The following is a 25,591-nucleotide window of genomic DNA, read 5'->3' on the forward strand; positions in this document are numbered from 1 at the left end:
TGGGCCAGCTAACCAAGAGGGGATGGTGAGCTGATAAGCTTGAAGCCCTCTTGATCAACTGGTAGGGACATAGTTCCATTGGCTCCTCTGGGTTGTAGATAGTGGAACTGTTGTATCGGTTCTTGGAACCTTTAAAATCCTGAAGGGAAGAATACCACTGCTCATGTTTCTCTTTAGGGAGTGGGACATCCCATCTACGAGTGTCTGAGGTCAACTCTCCTCACATAAAATGCCCCTGGATACTGACTGGAGCAGCAGATCCAAGCGAGTCAAATATTTAATATTTCAGTAATATCTGAGTAAATCTTGTAAATATATTGCTTGATTAAGCATACTTGTTGATTCCACAATTCATTGTGGTTTATGTAAAAATAAATGAATTGCATAGGTCATGACGTTACTATGTGCACACCTCATTTAAATAAACACAAAGATAGACTCACATTTCAGACTCCTGTGTCTTCCTTTGAAATGGTTTAATGTTTTGAAGTTACAAAACATAACAAGCTACATTGGCTGGTGTGACAGCAAAGGATGACTAATTCTGGTTGTAGACTAGCCTCAGCTTCACCCTCTTCCTTGAGCGCACTGAATGTAGTCTCTAGCTGCGCTCTCTGCATGTCCTTATGAACTTTCTCCATTTGCATCTCAACGTCATGCTCAGCGTAAGCCACTCTCATTCTTGCCATTCAGCCCTGGCGTGGGCTTGTCCTGCAGATGTGCTAATTGTGGATTTGTTTGAGCATCGTGATCGATGCACCACATGCTGGCCCGACTTCCAGGTCTCGGCAATTGGCGCAGTTTGGGTCGGAAGCTGACATTGTCATGTGCGGTATTCAGAAGGGTCTCCAGTCTGTGGGTGATGCTGATGAAGATGAGTGACCTTTTCACACAACTGCTCTCACAGTGTGGATATACAAAGCCATGCAGTGAGTTAAACACCTGGTCAAAAATCACCCAAGACAGAAGCTTCTGTCAGGGTTTTTAAATGAGAAACTGCAGAAAGTTAGGTAAAATACATATTCAATTCAGTAAAGAATCACCACACGCCTGAACATACTAATGCAGTCAACTATCAGTGTTAACCAAAGTAATGCACATACGCAACACTCCATAACTAAGCTGTGTAAACAAGAATAAACTCATGGCGCAACCATATCTCAATAACAAAGGATAAACATACAGTAATCCTTCCTTCAAAATATATCTACTAAATGCTTACTGATATTACGACCATAAGACATAGGAGCAGAATTAGGCCATTTGGCCCATTAAGTCTGCTCCACCATTCAATCATGGCTGATCCATTCCCCCCTTATCAGCCCCACTTCCTATAACCACTGATGCAGTGTCTAATCAAGAACTTATCAAGCTCTGCCTTAAATACACCCAACGACCTGGCCTCTACAACTGCCTGTGTTAATAAATTCCACAAATTCACCACCCTCTGGCTAAAGAAATTTCCCTGCGTCTGTTTTAAAAGGATGCCCCTCTATCTTAAGGCTATGCCTTCTTGTCCTAGAGTCCCCCACCATGGGAAACGTCCACTCTGTCTAGGCCTTTCAACATGCAAAAGGTTTCAATGAGATACCCCACTCCCCATTCTTCTAAATCCCAGCGAGTACACACCCAGAGCTATCAAACTTTCCTTGACTGATAACCCTTTCATTCCCAGAATCATCCCTGTGAACCTCCTCTGAACCCTCTCCAATGCTAGCACATTTTTTTCTTAGATAGGGAGCCCAGAACTGTTCACAGCACTCAAGGTGAGGCCTCACCAGTGCCTTATAAAGCCTCAGCATCACATCCTTGCTCTTGTATTCTAGACCTCTTGAAATTAATGCTAAGATTGCATTTGCCTTCCTCACCACTGACCCCACCTGCAAGTTAACCTTCAGGGTGTTCTGCACAACGAATCCTAAGCCCCTTTGCTTCTCAGATTTTTGGATTTTCTCCCCAGTTAGAAAATAGTCTGTGCATTTATTTCTTCTCACCATGTGCTTCAAATTGAAATCCAAATTAACCTGTGCAGGATATGATGCTAAAAAAACAGCTTACATACAGAAAGTGATGTTCATAAAAAATGAACTGAATATGGAACAAACTATGCCTCTGGAGGCCAGAATAGATAAAGTAGGCGGAGAGCATCTATTTTCAGGGTTGAAATGTCGAAAACCAGAGGGCTTGCATTTAAGGTGAGAGTGGGCAATTTCAAAGAGATAAGACTACAAGACAAAGAAGCAGAATTAGATGATTCAGCACATTGAGTCTGCATTGCCATTTCATCATAGCTGACCGCAGATCCCATTCAACCCTCTACACCTGCCCTCTAACCATATCCTCTGATGCCTGACCAATCAGGAATCTATCAACTTCCACTCTGAATAAACCCATGAACTTGGCCTCCACTGCAGTCTGTGGCAGAGCATTCCACAGATTCACTACTCTTTAGCTAAAAAAATAAATTATCCTTTGTTCTGAAAGGTCACCCCACAATTTTGAGGCTGTGGCCTCTAGTTTGGGCTACCTCCACCAGAAGAAACATCCTTTCCACATTCACCCTATCTAGTGCTTTAAACATTAGGTAGGTTTCAACGAAATCTCCATGCATTCTTCTAAATTCCAGTGAGTACAGGCCCAAGGTGCCAAATGCTCCTCATATGTTAACCCCTTCATTCCCAGAATCATCTTCATAAACTTCCTCTGGACTTTCTACAATGACAACACATCCTTTCTGATATAAGGGGCCCCAACTATTGACAATACTCCAAGTGTGGCCTGACTAATGTCTTATAAAGCTTCAGCATTATTTCCTTGTTTATTCCCCTTGAAATATATGCCAACTTTGCATTTGCCTTCTTTACCACAGACTCAACCTGTGAATTAACCTTCTGGGAGTCTTCCATGAGGACTCCCAGGTCCCTCTGCGCCTCTGATGCTTGAATCTTCTCCCCATTGCGATAAAAGTCCGCATTATTGTTCCTTTTACCAAAATGCATTATCATACGTTTCCCAATACTGTATTCCATCTGCCATTTTTTTGTCCATTCTTCCAATTTGTCTAAGTCCTGCTGCAATCACATTGCTTCCTCAGCACTACCTACCCCTCCACCTATCTTTGTATCATCTGCCAACTTTGCCACAAAGCCATCAATTCTACTATCCAAAGCATTGGCAAAGAATATGAAAAGTAGCGGTCCCAACACTGACCCCTGAGGAACATCACTAGTCACCGGCAACCAACCAGAAAAGACCCCTTTTATTTCCACTCACTGCCTCCCGCCTAGCAGCCATTCCGCTATCCATGCAAGTATATTTCCTGCAACACCATCGGATTTTATCTTGTTAAGCAGCCTCATGTGAGGCACCTTAACAAATGCCTACTGAAAATCCAAGTGACATCGTCCTCTCCTTAATAATGGACTCCAACACTTTCCCTACCACTGAGGTTAGGCTAACTGCCCTATAATTTCCTCTCTTTTGTCTTCCTCCCTTCTTAAAAAGTGGAGTGGCATTTGCAATTTTCTAGTCCTCCAGGGCCACGTCAGAATCAAGTGATTCTTGAAAGATCATGACGAATGCGTCTGTTATCTCTTCAGCAACCTCTTTCAGAACTTGGGATGTAGTCCATCTGGTCCAGGTGACTTATCCACCTTAAGATCTTTGAGTCTGCCTAGCACTTTTTCCTTTGTAATGGTACTCACTCCTGCTTTTTGACACTCACGAACTTCTGGCATGCAGCTAGTGTCTTCCACAGCAAAGGCTGTAGCAAAGTACGTATCTGCCATTATCTGTAAAGTTCATCTGCTATTTCTTTGTCCCCCATTACTACCTCACCAGCATCATTTTCCAGTAGTTCAATATCAACTCTCACCTCCCTTTTATTCTTAGTATGACTGGAAAACCTTTAGCATCCTACTTTATATTGTCAGCTAGTTTGTCCTCATATTTCATCTTTTCCCTTCTTATAGCTTTTTTATTTGCCTTTTGATGGATTTTAAAAGATTCCTAATCATCCAACTTCCCACTCATTTTTCCTACCTTATATGCCCTTTCCTTGGTTTTTATGCACTCCTTAACTTCCCTTGTCAGCCACGGTTGCCTGGACCTGTGATTTGAGAACAACTTCTTCTATGGGACGCATCTATCCTGTGCCTTGTGAACTATTCCCAGAAACTTCAGACACCTCTGTTCTGCCATCATCCCCACCAGCATCCTCCTCCAATCCACCTGGGCAAGCTCCTCTCTCATGCCTCTGTAATTCCTTTATTCCATTGCGATACTGATCTTCATTGCAAAGATACCATTGCAATAATGGTATTTTCACCCTCGCAGTTTCTTAACTCCACCCAAAGAATTGACCCTATTCTCTGACCCTACGTCACCTCTTTCTAGAGATGTAATTCCATCTCTTACAACAGAGCCACACCACCACCTACGCCTTCCTGCCTGTCCTTTCAATACAAAGTTTTCCTTTGACGTTAAACTCCCAATTCTGACCTTCTTTCAGCCACAACTTAGTGATGCCCACATCAAACCGCCCAATATCCAATTGCGCCACGAGTTCGTCCACCTTATTCCGAATGCTAAGTGCATTCAAATACAGCACCTTCCGTCCTGCATTCTTTGCCCTTATGAATTTTGCCTCTGTGGTATAACTGAACTCTCTGCTCTGTCTGCAGTTGTATCCAATCATTGGCTTGTCCTTCCTTACACTCATATTACATGATCTACGTATAAACCTGTTGGCTTATCCTCAGCTCTATCATGCTGGTTCTCATCCCCCTGCCATATTAGTTTATTAGATGTGAGGGGGCAAGTTTTTTTTTAAAAAACACAGCGAGTGGTAGGTGCATGGAATGTGCTACCTGGGATAGTGGTCAAGGCAAGTACATTAAACATTTTTAAGTGAAGTTTAGATAGGCACATAGAAGGTATATTACGCAGGCAGAGAGGATTAGTTGAGTTGGCCATTTGATGAGTAATTTACTTGGTTTGGCACAGCTTTGTAGGCTGTGCTGTAGTGTTCTACCTTCCTTGTTCTAATGTTCTGTGCGTCGACTGTGCTTGCGTGCCTGTGATGCTGCTGCAAGTGAGGCTTTCGTTGTACATGTACCTCAGCATATTGGTGCACATGACAACAAGCTCAATTTGACACCACTGAAGTCTGCAGTGACAGGCCACAGCAGCCACAGATATGGGGATGACACACAATGATTAAACTGCTTGTCATTTATGGTGGACTACTATTTCCAGTCGATAGATAGTTTTTTGAAAAAGTTTCGCTTTTGCAGATTAATTGATTTAAAATGTGTTCGGCACAAAGAAAATCAGCTTGATAAAATTTGCATATCATCCAACACCTGTAGGTTTAAAACCCGAAGCAATTCTGACCTTACTGGTAACTTCCAATATGTACAAGTGTTCAGTTTTCTTTTTTTAATTAGCTTATGATTGTTCTAGGGCAATTTGGTTTAGAGTTTTACACTGCACTACAAGATTCCATGTCACTTTGTGAAGTTAACACAGAACAAATAAGTAAGAATATTACATTTTTAATATTCTTATCTATTTAACAACCTCAGCATTTTTTTTTCTTCTAAAGGTGAAGTAGGCTGGCTCTGTAGTTGTGTTATTAAAAGTTCCTCACAAAGTTATCACACATTTCACAAAATGCATGTTCAAATGAAGAGCAGACAGCAGAAAACAGAATACTGACTGTTTGGTTTGGTTGGGAAGATGTAGTTCGTGCAGACATTTTTGTGGCTTGTCTTGGTAAGGTGGAATTTACTCTCCCACCCTCCTCCTCCTCCTCACGACACAATTCAGATATTAATGCACGAAGTTTCATGTTACGTTACCTAGAAAAGCATGGTGACCACAATAATACACCACACGAGTTTTGCATACACCCACCACAACCAGCTTTCTGTATAACAGTAACCACCTTGCAAATGACAGCATAACCTAGGCACTGTAGCATATTTTATTTTAAAAAAAACAGAAAACTAAGGAATATATTTAATTTTGCAATCTAGAACATTTGCAGGACAGCAATCTTCAGATCCACATATTCATATGTAGATCGTAGTGCATTTCTTCCCTCAAACCATAGATTAGGATTTTCAACCATGGGCATCCTTTATGTGCAATGACTGACTGTCATCCTTAGCTTTGGTCCCATCCTCTTTGAACCAGCTTACAAATTCATTCTTACTGAATACAAAGCACGAGGAAATCTGCAGATGCTGGAAATTCAAGCAACACACATAAAAAATGCCGGTGAACGCAGCAGGCCAGGCAGCATCTCTAGGAAGAGGTACAGTTGACGTTTCGGGCCGAGACCCTTCGTCAGGACAAACTGAAAGAGATAGAAAGAGATTTGAAAGTGAGAGGGGGAGGGGGAGATTTGAAATGATAGGAGAAGACAGGAGGGGGAGGGATGGAGCCAAGAGCTGGAAAGTTGATTGGCAAAGCTACATTGTTTTTTTTAAAAAAAGAAAAACAAATGATTAAAATACTTATGAGCAGTTGTGGGACTGAATCACCCAAGGGTACGTGTAGAATCACAAATACGTGACAACCTGGAGATGCTGGAAGTCCAAGGCAACACCCACAAAATGTTGGAGGAACTCAGCAGGCCAGGCAGATCAATGGAAGAGAATAAACAGTGGACGCTTCGGGCTGAGACCCTTCGTCAGGACTGGGGAAAAAAGAGATGAGGTTAGAGTAAGAAAGGGAGTGGGGAGGGGAGGAAAAAGAACAAGGGGGCAGGTGATAGGTGAAACTGGAAGAAGAGGAGGAATGTTGAAGTAAAGAGCTGGGAAGCTGATTGGTGAAAGAGAAAGAAGGACTGGAGGAGGGGGGGAATCTGACAGGAGAGGACAGAAGACCATAGAAGAAAGGGAAGGAGAAGGTACGTGTAGTCAGGTAGTCTGGTTGAGGCCTGGAGATACATAGCAACCATACATACAAAGGAAAGCTTACAATAGCTTTGGACATCACTGAAATCCACACTCTCATCTTTAGCCCACAACTAACTTAAGGCCTTCTGCTTGTGTGCCCTTCCCTTTTCTCACTGCACACACATACACACCGGAAATAAGCTTTTTGGTAGACTTGTTCATGCACACATGGTTGACTTTGACTGTGTGTGCAGTATGAAAATGAATCATAAAATAAAAATCAGAAGGTGCCAGCACAGAATTAATTATTTTACAACATGACACTAAGTTAAAATTAATCCCATTTCTTTAAAAATAAATTGAAACCAAGTTTTATAACAGATGACAAAGTTTGGCATATGCACAAGAATAAAACCAACCTGGCCTTCATTCTGTGCCTTAACACTGATGAATTTAAACAACCATGAATAACAAGCAGAGTTTTCCTCATTCCTTCCGCTGACACTCAGCAAAGTGAACATATTTCATGCGGAAGTCTCGACATGAGGGCTGCCTAAGGCAGTTTTCATCAAATGCGCGAGTCCCAAATGGCTCAGTTAAATCTCCAGAAGTGCTAAGCAAGTTACAGCACAATTCATGCTTCATTAGTGCACTGTCTTGAACCTGGATGACCGTGATCATGCTCCAAACCCGTGAATTCTATCCCTACAAGGGAAAGGTGTATGGCAACTACACCTCCCACAATTGCTTATTTCTTTATGACACAGATGGAGACCATTCAGGCCCTCAAGTCCATGCCAGCTCACGGCACAATCCTGTTGCCCCCCCCCCCCGATTTTCTCTGCAACTTCTTTTACACACATTTCAATCAACTCCCTACAGATCCCACCATTTCCTGTATGTACACAACAACGCGAGTTTTATTGAATGTTTAGTGCTTCAGCAGCAACAACACAACAAACTCGCATCTGCATCCTCCCTTTCAAATTGTACACCATCATGACATATAAATTCCTTCACCATCACTGGTTCTTCAGACACCTTGAAGGAAATTGATATGGGTTCTTTGATGCATAGAAAGGACATGGCTGCTGCCGCCAAGATGAAACATAAAAAAGATGTAATGCAAAGGAAGTTCACCAGGCTGATTCCAGAGATGTGGGTTCAGCCTATGAGAAGAGATTGAGTTGCCTGGGACTATATTCAGTAGAACTGAGAGCAGAAATGAGAGGGGAACTTATAGAAATACAAAATTATTAAGGAGATCGATAAGATAGAGGCATTAATTTTCATTAGTAGGTGAGACTAGAACTAGGAGACATAGCCTCAAGATTCAGAGTAGATTTAGGGGGAGATGAGGAGGAACTGAGCAATATACTGAGGAATTCTCTGCCCAGGGAAGCAGGAGTGGCTACCTCATGAAATATATCTACAGTAAATAGATTTTTGCATAGTAGGAGAATTAAGGCAGATAGGTTTAGCTCAGTCCACGCCAGATTAGCTATGATCTTGTTGGAACAGCGGAGAAGACACAACAAGACAGATTGTCTACTCTTGTTCCCATTTCTAATATTTTATGTTCCTAACCACTACAGTTGTGTACATAACTTTACAGTTGACTTTTTTTTTTAAAACGGGTGATATATGCATTGAAGAGCAAATTATATAGACAGGTGAAAAGGTGACCCACTGAGTCCACAGGTTGGTCAGGGTTGGTAGTTTGTTCGATTCACCTGTTCCCAACTCCTATCACTGTACACCCATCAAACATATATACATGTCTCTAATGGTCATTGAGGGAGCTGTTTTAGTATCAAATAGTAAAATACTATTTTAATATTATAATCAAGTTTCTCAAGCTGTCTTGGCTCCCCAGCTAGAAGTTCTCTTCTTCTTTTCAAATCACACATTACTTCCACTGAGCCATCAATGAAAGCAGAACTTCACATCACTTCCTCAAATTTTCTCAGTTACCTTGAGCTGATTTTACTTGGAACCCTCCTTCCATCGACTTCTAATCATTGAGGAAACTGCTTTGACTTTTTGTGTCTTGACCTTCAAGATTTTGACAGATTATTGTTCCAGCTCTGCCTCCTTCTCATCATGTGCTGTTACAGGGCTGTGTTGCTGCAGTATAGTTAGGATCCTATAAATGGAATAATTCTGCATGCATCCAGAGGGATTCAGTGGCCTAGATAATCATTTCGCTTGTCAAGATTTTTATGGAGCAGGGGTCTGTGTTGCTATTTTGATGAAACAGCTCAACAATTCAACATGAAAACATCTATCGGCACCTCACAGGCTCAGGAAATTGAACACAATGAGAATGCAAAAGAATGGTTGATCACTCATTAGTTCCCGCTTGTACCATTTAATACACACCAAATCAGTCTTAAAGGGGCAACGTGTTATAATGCACATTGGAACTAATACACTTAGTAACAAACTCACAGGTTAATCAAATGTTGTAGACACCAACTAAACACACAGAACTCTCAGCAAACCACTGTGTGATACTTCCCCCTTGCTGATCATGTCCATGGACTTGTTAGCTTCACAACCCATTTCCAGTCTGTACCAAAACACCCACAAGTGCACTTGGGATTCCAAAGAAGACTGGAAAATGCACTGGTTGTCTTCAAGAACGCCATCGATTCTAGAAAAGTTTCCACAGAACTGCAATGTATTTACAAAGCAGGGGATACAAATCAAGGGACTAAAGACCAGTTAATCTGACATCAGTAACAGGGGAAATTTTGCATCCCGTGTTTCCTCATGATACAGAAATAGGCCACTTGGGTCACTGTGTAGGGTGCTGGTGCACTTATATTAAGAGATTAACAATCCAGAGTTGCAAGTTCAGATCCCTTCATGCCAGCTGTGGAATATAAATTCAGGTAATAATCTGGAATTTAAAAAAAATCTTTTTGTCATGAGGAATGGTGACCACAAAACAAGTAGATTGATGTTAAAAATGTTATTTGGTTCACCAACATTTTAAAGGTGGTCCAATGATAAAACCAGTGGAGTTTCTGACACACAGCTCCAATGAGCAGGGTCCATCCTGACCTTGTGTACTCTCTGCATGGAGTCCGCAGCTTCTCCCTGTGACTGTGTGGACTTCCTCTGGCAGGATAATTGGTTGCTGCAAATTGAGTCTAATGTGCCGGTGAGCCGAAGTATCTGGAAGGAATTCGCAGGAATCGGGGAGAATAAATGGGAAGTAATGAAAGATTACTGTAAATGGGTCCTTGAAGTTTGGGGTGGACATGGTGTTTGAAAATCCTTTCTGTTCTGTATGACTCGGATTCCATTTCCACTCTCAGAACACCCCTTCAATCTCACTGCCTTGCTTAACTACTTCTATCCTATTTGTTTTCACATGCCCACTAACTCGTCCCACCCGCTGTTTTCCCTGCCACTCACATTCACCAGTGGTAACTTAAGGCAACCAATTAACCCATCAGCACATTTATGGGAGGAAACCAAAGCACCCAAGTGGATAAAAAACACATAAACACAGAAAAAACGTGCAGACTCCACCCAGACAACAGCAGAGGCCAAGACTGAATTTCAATCATTAAGCTGTGAAGCAACAATGCTATCCACTGTGCCACTATGCCACCCAAATCTAGCTATCTGTTAAGAATATATTATGTTTGTAGAAGTGTACCTGCATTTGGCTTTCAAGAAGAGGCAGTGTAGTGGCTAGCACATTGCTTTATAGTACCAGCGACCCGTCACTGTCTGAAGGAGTTTGTATGTTCTCCCATGACCGCGTCAGTTTCCGCTTTCCTCCCACAGTCCAAAGACATACCGGTTGGTAGGTTAATTGCCCATTGTAAATCTCCCGTAATTAGGCCAGGTTTAAATCGGGGATTGCTGAGCAGTGCAGCTTGAAGAGTCAGAAAGTCATACTCCACACTGCATCTCAATCGATCAACAAATGAATAAATGGACAAATCAATAAATAAACATCTTTGACTAGGTGCCATATAAAATAATAAACAAAATTAAAACCCGTGGTGTTGGGGTAATATGGATTGTGATTAGTTAATGGACAGAAAATAGAGTATTGGAATGAATAGATCATTTTCTGATTTGCTGCTCTGCCTGGTGGTGTTGTGCGGGGCGCAGAACTGTTCACATTGGATGAGAGCACCAAGTGTAATAATCCTACTTTGCTGACGATACAAGGCTGGGTGACAGCACAGGCTAAAAGGCATTGACATTCTTGCATGCAAAAATCACTGGAAGTTAATGTGCAGGAACAGGAAGCGATTAGGAAGGGGAAAGTTGCATTGAATATTAATACAAGTGGATTTGAGTTCAACAGCAGAAACATGTTTAAAAATGCTGTGCTGTCATTAGAGAGGGTCCAAAGTAGGCTTACGAGAATGATCCTGGAATTGAAAGGGTTAATGTATGAGGAGTGCTTGATGGCTTTGGGCCTGAACTCGCTGAAGTTTAGAAGAATGAGGAGGGAATCCCACTGAAATCTATTGAATATTGAAAGGCCTACGTAGAGGGAAGTGGAGGATGTTTCCTATGATGAGGGAGCCTTAGACCAGAGGACACAGCCTCAGAATAGACAGATGACTATTTAGACCAGAGATGAGGAGGAATTTCTTTAGCCAGAGGGCCGTGAAATATATGGAATTCATTGTCACTGACAGCTGTGGAGGCCAAGTCGTTCGGTATACTTAAAGAGGAGGTTGATAGGTCCTTGACTAGCAAGGACATCAAAGGTTACGGGGAGAAGGCAGGAGAATGGGGTTGAGAGGGATAATAAATCAGACACAATGGAGTGGTGGTGCGGTCTCAATGGGTCAAATGGCCTAGTTCTCCTGTGTTTTATGTTGCATCAATTATATCCGGCCTGATGAGATCACAACCGTAATACTGTGTACAGGTCCAAGACCCTTTCCTTCGGAAGAATACACTGGTTATAGAGGAAGTAAATCGAAGGCTCACCAGATTGAGATGGTGGATTTGTCATTTAAGATGGATCGAATAAGCAGATTGGATCTATGTTTCTTTGACATTAGATAATCATGAGGTGATTTCATTGAAACAAACAAAATCCTTATAGGATTTTACTGGATAGATGTAGAGATAATATTTCCCTTTCCTTGGCTATCTAATCTCACAATATGGGACAGAGGACTGTGGAGGTGCAGTTCCTGAGAGAATTCAAAATAGAGAGGTAAAGATTCTCGGATATCACAGGAAAAGGGGGATGATGTTATAAAGTGGCACTGAGGATCTTATGTAATGGCAGACCAGGCAGGAGAGGAGCTATTTTCAATGTTTTTACGCAAACTTGAAAATATTTCACATTTGGCTAAGAGTGTCCAGCTGTTTAATAGTAAACAAATGAATCTCTAAGATGATGGCTAGAAACCCTGAGCCAAAAGCAACAACCTTGCAGGTCAGAGGCTGTGTTATTGGTGTATACACTTCTGATGTTGACAGCTTGCATAAGCGGCAACTGGTGCCTGAGGCTTGCAGCCTGATATGTCATAGGGTCAACTTGTGAAGATTTTTTGCAGGTCAATTCTGCAATCATCGTTGAAAACTTAGAGGCCAGAACTGCACACAACACAAGACCCCAGGGGGCCATGAAAGTATGGATGTGGACAGGAAGCTTTATCTTGTGGGACGATTTAGAAATGGGGTGACTGTTTAAACATATGTGGTTGTATTCTTGGGACAAGTGAGTTGATTCCTCTCTCTCTCCTCGCCTCCCCCCTGCCCCCCCACCCCCAGGGGGACTCAAACACTTTGGAACTCTGAAATATTTTTTAGGGGTAGGCCTGAATTAGGTCAGTTACAATCAGGTCAGCTGTGATCTTCCTGAATGAGAAGGACAGGCTCAACAGGCTGAGTGATTTACTCCTGCTCTTATTTTATAGAGGCATAGTGAAATATGGCACAATTACAGGCCGTTGAGCCCAACAGCTCCATACTAACCAGGTTGTCCTCTCCTGCCTGGTCTGCCTTTAAATAAGATCTTGGCTGATCATTTCCCTCAGTGCCACTTTATCACATCAGTGCCAGTTTCCCACATTTGGCCTATATCCCTCCAGATCCCTTTTCTCCATGAACAGATACAAGTGTTTTATAAATTATACTATTTTATCTGTCTCTACTACTTCCTCTGGCAGCTCACACTGTGTGAAAAAATTGTTCCTCAGGTTCCTTTTAAATCTTTCCCTTCTCATCCTAAATCTATGCCCCTAGTTTACGACTCCGCTACCCTGGGGGAAAGACTTAACCATCCACCTTATCTACGCATCTCATAATTTTAAAACACTTCTATAAAGTTGCGCCTCATTTTCCCATATTCCAAGGAATAAAGGCCTAGTATGGCTAAACGTGTACCTATCACTCAGGCCTCTAGTCCTGGCGACATCCCCATAAACCTGCACTGCACTCTTTCCAGTTCATCCACATTTTTTTCCCTCCTATAACAGGTTTCCAGGACTGCACACAGTACTCCAACAGGGGCCTCAGCAATGTCTTATATAGAAGTGGAGCATAATGTCCCAACCTCTAGACCCAGTGCCTTAAATGAAGGTCAGTAGGCTGAAAGCCTTTTTCACCACCTGCTCTACCTACGATGCCAAACTATGCACTGTACTCCAAGATCCGCCTGACCCATTATACTCCCTAGTGTTCTACCGTTCACAGTACAAATCTTACTCTGATTTGTTTGAATCTCAGGGTTGTATATGGTGACATATGAACTTTGATAATAAAATTTACTTTGAACTTTTATGCTGGGATTCTAATACAATGGGGTTTGGGACTATACACCCCAGAGTAGGTAGAAAGAAAGAAAACCAGAATTAAACTTAAAAAAATACAAAACTGAAGAATATAAGATCATGGGTACATGGGATCAATTTAACATTTCATCTAGAATCCAGTTAACTGAATCCTGAGCTGGGATTAATGCCTGCAATAACTTCTGAGTGACCATTTTAAAGGTAGGTGACTAACATCATTTCCACTGGGAATGCATTTGTTTCCTGTTGTACAGCAGCAATTCTCTAGTACCGCTGGTTGAATGGTAGAAAGGGTCAATGCTGCCAAGGTCTCTGCAAAAGGATTAGTTTCTGTACTGAGGACATATATAAGCGATGCACTGCATAGTTTTTCAGTGAACTCAACTGAACAGCTGGTAATGTAAAAAGTAGCTAGAGCAAGACTTAAAATGCCAGTCACAGGCATCTTTATAGGCAAATCTTGTCGTAACGCAATTGAGATTGATACAACTGAACACCTGAATCGAGGCACTAATGCCAGAGATGACCTCTCTGCTTCTACCAAATTTTTGGTTCCTTTCATTCCAACAGAATTTCAATTTTAACAGCCTTGCACCACACACACACACACACACACACACACACACACAAATCTCTGCCCTTGTCTTCTCAAGAAAGCTATGTGTTTACACGTTTAACAACACAGGCACTTGTAAATGGTGTAAACCAGAACAAAAGAGGGCGAGTCCATCACAATTTGCTCTCACTCCCTGGGTTACATTACAACTATAAATTGCAAAGGCAGATTATTTTCCCCAGAGTCAATTGAAAGTTCTCCTTCATAAACTTGAAGTGATTAAGTCACAATTTTTAACCCAATTCTTGTCGCAGGCATGACCGCAGAATGGCATGGTGCCTCAGTGGTGCTAGGGTCACTGAGGAGCTGCAAAACTCTTGAGGACAACGAACAGGCGGAGGCTATGATCCATATTCGTACTAACACGGGAAGAGAAAGAGGAGGTTCTGCACACTTTATAGAATTAGGAGAAAGACCGAGAAGCAGGATCTCAAAAGGTTACCCCCAGTGTCACAGTCCAATGAATTTCAAAATAGGTTAGTACAAATGAATGTGTGGATGGAGAAATGGTGCGATGGGGAGAGATTTAAATTCCCGGGGCACTGGCGAAACTAGACCTTGAACAGGGTGGCTAGGCTGTGTGTCAGGAGGACCTGGACAGACGTACTCATGGCTAGACCTGGGGAAGGCGTAAACCAACTTGTCCTGGGGATGGGAAGCTGAGCAAAGATTCAGAGGAGAGAAAAGTAGATCTGAAAATGGAAGGCAAACAAGTACTGACACTTCCTCCCTTACCACCATTCAGGGCCCCAGACAGTCCTTCCAGGTGAGGCGACACTTCACCTGTGAGTCGGCTGGGGTAATATACTGCGTCTGGTGCTCCCGATATGGCCTTCTATATATTGGCGAGACCCGACACAGAGTGGGAGACCGCTTTGCTGAACACCTACGCTCTGTCCGCCAGAGAAAGCAGGATCTCCCAGTGGCCACACATTTTAATTCCACATCCCATTCCCATCCTGATATGTTTATCCACGGCCTCCTCTACTGTAAAGATGAAGCCACACTCAAGTTGGAGGAGCCTCACCTTATATTCCGTCTGGGTAGCCTCCAACCTGATGGCATGAACATCGACTTCTCTAACTTCCGCTACTGCCCCACCTCCCCCTCGTACCTCATCCGTTATTTATTTATATACACACATTCTTTCTCTCTCTCTCTCTGTCCTTTTTCTCCCTCTGTCCCTCTCACTATACCCCTTGCCCATCCTCTGGGTTCCCCCCCCCCTTCCTTCTCCCTGGGCCTCCTGTCCCATGATCCTCTCATATCCCTTTTGCCAATCACCTGTCCAGCTCTTGGCTCCATCCCTCCCCCTCCTGTCTTCTCCTATCATTTTGGATCTCCCCCTCCCACTTTCAAATCTCTTACTAGCTCTTCCTTCAGTTAGTCCTGACGAAGGGTCTCGGCCCGAAACGTCGACTGTACCTCTTCCTAGAGATGTTGCCTGGCTTGCTGTGTTTACCAGCAACTTTGATGTGTGTTACTGACAGCATCTGAATGGTTGAGAAACAAACAATAAAAAAAAGGGAGCCTGTGGCCAAAGATGTTTTCCTAAATGAAAGTGAAGATAGATGAGTTGGGAACACTGACAAAAATGTAGCTTAAAGAGGGGTAGGGTTGTCAGCTTAACATCCTTGGTTACAGGACTAACAGATGAGACCGAGATAAAGAAGGATGTGGTGGATAGAGGCTTGCAGAGGATACAAGAATTGGCCAAGTTACTGACAATGAAGAGGCAGAGATTTAAGGAGGATGGTCGAGAAGTTGTTAGGTCTTGAACAATACTAGAAGCATCCTGTTTGCATCTTCACAAAAACAGTTGTTACAGATGAGGCAACTACTGTGTTCTTGCCACTAATTAACTGAAAAGGTGCTCTGTGAAATACTCTGAATCACATGGAAACTAAACTTAATTCGATTGGATCTTCTCTTATGATTTTATTACCTATCAAAAACTGTACTTTCCCCTTATTGGTGAGATAAACCAGCTTTGAATTTACTGCTAAAAGCCATCAATTTTTCTTGCATAAAATCCCAAAATTGGTTACATAGGCATTGGAGGTGGCTTACACACAAAAGATGGGACTTGCACAGTTCCAAATTGGATTATGTGTTTTCATTGAGGTACCCACTGAGTGGCTATGTCTACAGTGAAGTGCCAAAGAAAAACCCCCATGTTAGTTTCAGCACACTCGGTGGACACTTAAAGCCTGAAGTCAACTGTAAGCTGCTGAGTCAAATTTCCCAGTCTGCAGTGCCCCTTGACATAATGGAAGAAGCAGCAGGGTAATGGAATGTTCTTTGAGTTGCCATGACATTGAGGTACAAAGGTGAAACTAGCACCGCACAAATTTTGAGATGTGTACCTGACAGAAAAATGTCGCATGCACTATTGTAAATAATGGACAGTGGTAGCCAGTTCCGTTTCCCACTGGCTTCTATCCGACCTAGAAATTATTGCTAGAGTGATCTAGCCCAGGATAAAATATTTTGTATGTGATTTGTGCATACAAAACAAAGACTTGCTAACCAACCAGTTTCTAGGCAAAATAAACAAACGGCTGTCAGAGACAGAAAAAAATTACCTCTAATTTAAGTCCCAACCTAATTGACATAATTATAAAGAAATTCACTCTTAGGATCCCAATTGCAAACTAAGTGAGCCCTGAATCTCAGTCAGGCCCAGAGCCCTTTGAAGATCAAAATCCACTCACCAGCTGGCATCTGTCCATTCAACTAGAATCAGTCACATGAGTATTAATGAGAGCACACCAACAATTTAGTATTTTCAACTGATCAATCAAAATTTCCAGATTTTTCCACAACAGGCAAGTATTTATAAATTACCATGGATTTTCATGCAATGCTCTTCAATAAAGTGCAATAAAAATCTGGAAAACAAACTATGGTCTGCACCTGTAGCTCATCATACATTTTAATACTTCATTCAGGAGAACTGGTTGCTTTAAGTGTTAAGGTTTTAATCCATTGTTTAAACAGCAATTCTGATTTTTAATTAGAAATCTTTAAGATAAAATAGTTAGAGGCAAAAAGATGAAAATGACATTATCAACATTCAAATGGAATAAAACAACATTGTGGGTCACCCTAATACTAATTGTGAAAAACCACAAAAATATAAATCTTCAGTTATGATGTTCAAACAAAAAATATTGTCAACTTCTGAGTAATGAATGACCATTTAAACTTCTACTGACAATTTCAATACAGTATTGCCGAACTAATGGGGGACTTCTTGCTGATATTAGCACTTAGGTCAGCAGGAATGTTCTCCGAAGTCAGCGAACAAGATAAGCAACAGTGTGAGTAACACTCTTCTAGTTACTGGTGAGTGTTTCAGTGAGATGAGTAGATGCTGCAATGATGAAATAGTGCAAGGAATCAGAAGGACTTGGACAGGCAACAGATGAACATATGCTGGACACATGTTCTTTAGTGTCACAAAAATCTTTTTACAGCCAGGCATTCTGGGTAGAAGTTGCCAAGCAGATATCTGTAAAGATGAGACTGCAGTCTCTGAATGCCCGTGCTTTTGTTAAGGCTTCGACACAGGCAAATCCCATTGCCCTCTCTGCCTGCTCCCACAGACAAAAGGGAAATTAGATGAAGTCTTTTCCTCTTGTAGTTAAACCTTTGTTGCCCATCTGGATGTGGCAATGACCAGCAGACACAGAGAAGTGGGGGAGGTCAACAGCCATAACCAGGCAAGAACGTTAGGTTAGGAAGATATCAGTGACCATTAATTTGACTTCACAGGCAAATTAGTCCAGGCACACAGCTGTATTTGAAGCTGGATGAGCTCAGCAGGCCAGGCAACATCTACGGAAAAGAGCAAACAGTCGACATTTCAGGCCAAGACCCTTCGTGTGTCCTGATGAAGGGCCTGGGCCAGAAACATTGCTTATTCTTTTCTGTAGATGCTGCCTGACCTGCTGAGTTCCTCCAGCATTTTGTGTGTGTTGCTTTGGATTTCCAACATCTGCAGATTTTCTCGTGTTGGTATTTGAAGCTGCAGCATCCAAGTGAGGACAAATGATGGAGTTGAGTCTTTGTTCCTCAAATAACAGAGTTAGCGAAAATGGAATCAGTGAAACCTGGTTATTCTATGAATGCCTACAAATTGTTGTTTTTCAGACTACAGAGACTGTTGGGTTGGATTGGGCTGTACTCAGACAAGCCCGGCAACCCAATACTCTCTTATCTAATAAAAGATGTGCCAGCATTGGAGAAGATCCAAGTGAGGTTCCGAAGAATGAAAGGTTTAACATATGAGGCACGTCAGGAGGGATCGGTGAGGAGATCGATGGATTAATGGAGTGTGCACTCAGGACATGGGATGTGATCGGAAGTCTAAGGGAATCGTTGGTGGGGTCCTGGAGAGTCCATTTCTGAGTCTCGTGGCCCAAATGTTTACAATGGTGGTGTCTCCTAGGACAACATGGTCCATTCCCACTACAGTCCTCCAAAGGGAGCACTGCATTGGAAAAATCAGGCAGGCAACCTCGACTCAAGTGAGCAAGTCCTGGTACAGTTTCTATACAAATATGAATCGACCTGGAAATGAGAGATGCCACATTTTACTCTGTGGCAAGTATGTAACTGACCTACTTATAAAGGCACAGTTTTGTTGAAACTAAAGAACTTCAGTGGCACTGTCTCATTTTTAATTAATTGATAGGATGCGTGCGATGCTAGCAGGGCCAGAATTTTTTTTTTAATCTATCCTCAAAAGTCTTTGAGATGATGTAGCTCAGTTGAGTTGCCATTGTCCTAGTTGAAATTACTCTTATAGAGTGCCCTGGAAAACTTCCCAGAGTACATAATTCTCCTCAATGAATCAGAGCCTGACCTCTGACTTAATTGTAACAGAGATTTTGGGCTAAGTGATTAAGCAATTTGGAATAAAGCTGACGACTCTCCACACCACTTCTTTGCAACTGGACATTTCAACACCTTTTCACCTAGTTTTTTTTTCTCTTCATGAGACAGGAATGGCAACAGGAACTTCTGGGACATTAGCTGGTGTGATTCTTATGATATTATCAGGCTGGTTCGTTGCTGCTCGCTGTACAAACTTGGCACATCCTCTACTATTAATGAAGATGATCTTGGTTGGCCTGTCAGCTGGCCTGCTGCCCAGGTTACAGGCCTGGATTCACAAGACACCATGAGACCTTAAGACATAGGAGCAGAATTAGGCCACTCAGCCCATTGAGTCTGCTCTGCCATTCCATCATGACTGATTTATTATCACTCTCCAACCCCATTCTCCTGCCTTCTCCCCATAGCCTCGAATGCCCTGACTAATCAAGAACCTATCAACCTCCATTTTACATATACTCAATGACTTGACCTCCACACCCATCTGTGGGAAATAATTCCACAGGTTCACCACCACCTGGCTAAAAAGATTCCTCCTCATCTCTGTTCCAAGTTGAATTTGGCTATTCTGAGACTTCGCCCTCTAGTCATGGACTCACCCATCATAGAAAACATCCTCGCCACATTCACTTTATCCAGGCCTTTCAATATTTGATAGGTTTCAATTAGATTCCCCTCATTCTTCTAAACTCCAGCAAACAGGGCCCAGAGCTATCAAACGCACCTCATATGTTAACCCTTTCATTCTTCCGAACCTCACTTGGATCTTCTCCAATGCCGGCACATCTTTTATTAGATAAGGAGCCCAAAACTGCTCACAACACTCCAAGTGCAGTCTGACCAATGCCTTATATAGCTTCAGCATCAGTTCCTTGCTCTTCTTTTCTAGTCATCTCAAAATGAATGCTAACATTGCACTTGTCTTCCCTACCACCGACTCAACCTGCAAGTTCACTTTTACGTAATCCTACAGGACTATTCCCAAGTCCCTTTGCACCTCTAATGTTTTAATTTGCTCGCTATTTAGAAAATCTTCTACAGGTTTATTCCATCTACCATACACTTCCCTACACTATGTTCCATCTGCCACATCCTTGTCTATTCTCCCAATCTGTCTAAGTACTTCTGCAGCTGCCCTATTTCCTCAACACTATTTGCCCCTCCATCTATCTTTATATTGTCTGCAAACTTGACCACAAGGCCATCAACTCCCACCATCCAAGTCAGTGACATATAACGTGAAAAGGAGTGGTCCCAATATGGACCCCTGCAGAACACCACTAGTCAGCGGTAGCCAACCAGAATAGGCCCTCTTTAGTCCCACTCTTTGCCTCTTACCAGTCAGCCAATCTCTGATCCATGCTAAATTCTTTGCCATGCAGCACCTTGTCAAAGGCCTTCTGAAAATCCAAGTAGACAACATCCACTGATTCTCCTTTGTCTATCCTGCCTATTATTTACTCAAAGAAATCCAGGTTTGTCAGGCAAGATTTCCCTTTAAGGAAAATATGCTGACATTGGCCTATTTTATCATGTGCCTCCAAGTACCCCGAAAGCTCATCCTTAATAATGGATTCTAACATCTTCCCAACCACTAGTGTCAGGCTAATGGGCCTATAATACCCTTCTTCCGCCTCCTCTCTTCTTAAAGAGCGGAGTGACGTTTGCAATTTTGCCAGACTTTTGAAACTATTCCAGAATCTAGTGATTCTTGAAAGAGCATTACTAATGCCTCCAGAATTTCTTCAGCTACCTCTTTTAGAACGCAGGGGAGTAGTCCATCTGATCCTGGTGATTTATTTACCTTGAGAATTTTCATCTTCCCAAGCAACAACACTCACTTCTGCCTGACACTCTCAAATTTCTTCTAGTGTCTTTCACAGTGAAGGCTGTCACAACATACATATTAAGTTCATCCGCCATTTCTTTGTCCCCATTGCTGCCTCTCCAGCATATTTTCTAGTGATCTGATACCTGCTCTTGCTCCTCCTTTCCTCTTTATATACCTGAGAAACCTTTGGTATCCCCTTTTATATTATCTTCATATTTCACCTTTTCTCTCCTTATGGCTTTTTTAGTTGCTTTCCGTTCATTTTTAAAAGTTTCCCAATCCTCAAACCACTCTAATATTTGCTATATTTTATGCCTTCCCGTTTACTTTTATGCTATCTTTGACTTCCTTTGTCAGCCATAGTTGGCTTATTCTCTTTTTAGAATACGACTTTATCTTTGGGATACATCTATCATGTACCTTCTGAAGCTCCGGCCAGTGCTGTTCTGCCGTCATCTCTGACAGTGTCCCCTTCCAATCAACTTTGGCCAGCTGCTCTCTCATATCTCTGTAATTCCCTTTACTCCACCATGACACTGATACATCTGACTTTATTTTCTCCCTTTCAAACTGCAAGATGTATTCTATCACATTAAGATCACTGCTTCCGAAGGGTTCGTTCACATTAAGCTCCCTAATCAAATTTGGTTTATTACACAACACCCAATCTAGAATTGCCTTTCCTCCAGTGGACTCAACCACAAGTTGCTTTAAAAAGACATCTCGTAGGCATTCTACAAATTCCCTCTCACGGGATCCAGCACCAACCTGATTTTCCTAAATGACCTGTATATTTAAATCTCCCATGACCATCCTAAATTGCCCTTTCCATTCTCCCATTGTAATTTATACCTCACATCTTGGCTACTGTTCAAAGGCTGGTATATAATTCCTTCCCATTTATTTTCTAAATGGGGAGAGAATCCAAAAATCTGAGATGCAAAGGGACTTGGGAGTCCTTGTGCAGAACATCCTAAAGGTTAACTTGCAGGTAGAGTTGGTGGTGAGGAAGGCAAATGCAACTTTAGCATTCATTTCTAGATGTCTAGAATACAAGAGCAGGGATGTGATGCTGAGGCTTTATAAGGCACTGGTGAGGCCTCCCCTTACATATTGTGAACAGTTCTGGGCTCCTCATCTAAGAAAAAAATTTGCTGGCATTGGAGAGGGTTCAGAGGATGTTCACAAGAATGATTCTGGAAATGAAAGGGTTATCATATGAGGAATGCTTGATAGCTCTGGGCTTGTACTCACTGGAATTTAGAAAGATGAGGGGGGGGATCTCATTAAAACCTTTTGAATGTTGAAAGGCCTAGACAGAGTAGATGTAGAAAGGATGTTTCCCATGGTGGGGGAGTCTAGGATTAGAGGGCACAGCCTCCGGATAGAGGGCTGTCCATTTAAAACGCAGATGCAGAGAAATTATTTTAGCCAAAGACTGGTGAATTTGTGGAATCTATTACTACAGGCAGCCATGGAGGCCAGCTCGTTGGGTGTATTTAAGGCAGAGCTTGATCAGTTCTTGATTGGACATGGTATCAAAGGTTATGGGGAGAAGGCCAGGGAGTGGGGCAGATGGTCAGCCACGAATAAATAGTGGAGCAGACTCAATGGGCCAAATGGCCTAATTCTACTCCTATATCTTATGGTCTTGTAACTCCCATCAGTGTCTTTTTACCTTCGCAGTTTCTTAACTCTACACAAGGATTCTACTTCTTCCGATCCTATGTCACCTGCCTGTGCTTTTTGATACAAGGTGTACCCTTGGATGTTAAGCTCCCACTATAATCTTCTTTCAGCCATGACTCAGATGCCCACAACACCATACCTGCCAATCTCTAACTGCACTACAAGATCATCTACCTTATTCTGTATGCTGTGTACACTCAAACACAACAACTTCAGTCCTGTATTCATCATCCTTTTTGATTTTGACCCCAGGTAACACTTCAACTCATCCCACTGACTGTAATTTTGCCCTGTCATTTGCCTCTCATTCCTCACACTCTACCTACACAATGCATTGACTTGTATACCAACCACCCTATCCTCAGCCCTATCATTTTAGGTCTTATCCACCTGCCAAGCTCCAGCAAATGTGCTGGCAAGGATATTGGTCCAGCTCAGGTTCAGGTGTAACCCAACCTTTTTGTACAGGGCATACCTTCCCCAGAAGAGATCCCAATGATCCAGAAGTCTGAAAACTTGCCCTCAGCACCACTCCCTCAGCCACTTGCTCATCAGATGCACCAGGATAATGCAGCAGATTGCCTACCATAAAGGTTATCCAGTAAACCAGATGAATTTTTAGATGCCAGTCCAGTAATTTTATGGCCACTATGATAGATTTTAGCTTCTTCTTTATGTTATTAAATAAACTGAGTTTACAGTCTTCACCTGGCTGGCTGGGATTTGAACTCGTGTCTCTGCAGCGGTTCTTTCAAGGTATTAGGACTCGGTGAACTCATAATTGAACTACTCCTCCTGGCAAATCTACAGTACACGTAGAATATTAAATATCCTGTTTATGAGCAATGTTTATATATTTATATTACATTCCAAAAATAGCAGATTGTACATTTTCTTTCTATTTTGAGCATTCCAAACTGGACTGGATCACTTTAACATGTAACCCACGTTGAAAATTCTGATTGTCCTGGATCTATATTTATTTTCCAATAGTGCAATGCATCCTTTATGTCCAGACAGGGCTTTTTATCTTACTTATGTTATGGTATCTTCAGCAATGTAGTACTCCCTCAATTTAAATTACAAATCCATAAAATTAGCAAAGTGATAGCAAATTAGCAAAAATTAGAAAATGATAGTTATTGATATTTGATTTGTGCAATTTAAACATGGTATTACTATGATCTAATTAAAAAAGGAAAATCTGAGCCAGTAACCATGATTAAAATAAAATAATCCTCCTTTCTTTGCCCGAGTAAGACTGTTGCTAATATCCTTGTAGCCAGCCACTAGGAAGTATGCAGAAGAGGAGTTCTAAACAAAATTTCCCTTCTTGCTTATAAATGCAACCTCACACCCACCTCCTCCCATCACAGGTCAATAATTGACAATGCAGCATGAACAGATGGCACAGGACCGGACATGAAAGCTTAAGCTCTCACACTAATGTAAAAAAATTAAAGCCACATCTCCTTTCCTGTTTCAACATACGACAGCAACATCTTGTTTCAAGCAGGAAGTTTCTGTGAAGTTCAATATCATCTTATTGAGAACCACGCATTCAGGAAGTGCCACTGTAAGGCTCATCGTAGCTCACAAAACAGCAAGTTACAAATAATGAGGATATCTCCTTCTGCTTTTTGGAACTTGTTCACAGTTAATTTTGGTGAACATCTAGTTTAAGCTTTTGCTTCCCTTGTTCTAACAATTTTACAAATGAATAAACTAGCTCAAGGGTTCTCTCTTGCACATTATCTATGTAAATGCAGTTTATAAAGGATTACATCAATGCAAAGTGAAATATTGAGACAATTAACTACACTTAATCAGCAAGATTGGCCTTAATTTGAAAATAAGTGCCTAATTAAGAAATGCAGTCTATAATATTTTTGTTTTGCAAATTTTTTCTCTGAGTAGTCATCTGAAAACAATTTCTACGATGACATTTTTAAATTAAGATCTGGATAAATTTCTGACTGTCTGACTTTATTTCATTTTCTAATATTGAATTGTGTATCTACATGTTCTGTTAACAAGAACTGACGTGCAGTAGAGAATATTTTATCCCCCTTTTGGCTGGAAGTCTGGCCAATGCTCTTCGGTACGGAGTTACATTCTCAGATGTTGCCATAGTTTATTTAACCACATTTTTAATAAAGAGCTCATAAGAACCACCAACGTCAAAAGATTCAGAGACAAGTTCAAATCCCAACAGAGCAGCAGGAGAATTTAAATGCAGTTAATTAACTGGTGCAGAATTTAAAAATAAAGACTAATAGAACCATGAAATTAAATTGTCGTAAAAATACCCATCTGGTTCTCTAACGTCCTCCGGGGAAAGGGATCTGCCTTCCTTGGCTGATGGCCGGCATGTGACTCCAGAGCCACAGCAATGTGGTATGTTCCTAATCACCCTCTGAAATAGCCCAGCAAGCCATTTGATTCAATTAAAAGATAAAAGCTTCTTAGAAGGACTCCAATGGTTAAATAAGTTGGCTCACCAGGATCTTCTCAATGGTATGAGGAATCAATTCTGTTCTTGCCCGTGCTTGTCCATCCCATCAAATAAAAAAAGTCCTAATTTTCCCTGTTCCCCATTATCCACTCTTGCCAATCTCAGATACAGTTTTATTATTAACACTAATACCATCTTTCTGCAGGCTGTGATAGCAGGGAAAGGCAGTAAGAATATTGTGGCTGGAGTGGAAAGTGGAAGCCATTTGGGAGCAGCAATGACTGAGCTGGCATCTCAGAAACAAATAACTCTGGAGAATGCACAGAGTTAAAGTGTACAGGAACAAATAACCTGGACAGTGGAGCCAGCAAAGCTTGTGAAGGTTATACTGAGTACAAAACA

General features: G+C 41.8%; 1 protein-coding gene across 5 annotated transcripts in view; it reads right to left on the reverse strand.

Annotated features, from left to right (window-relative positions):
- cdc42se2 (CDC42 small effector 2) overlaps positions 1–25,591 on the reverse strand; it is a 193,122-nt gene that overhangs the window by 34,833 nt on the left and 132,698 nt on the right. The window lies entirely within an intron of this gene.

The sequence above is a fragment of the Mobula birostris genome, chromosome 17 (genome assembly GCF_030028105.1).
Source record: "Mobula birostris isolate sMobBir1 chromosome 17, sMobBir1.hap1, whole genome shotgun sequence".
Classification (NCBI taxonomy): Eukaryota; Metazoa; Chordata; class Chondrichthyes; order Myliobatiformes; family Myliobatidae; genus Mobula; species Mobula birostris.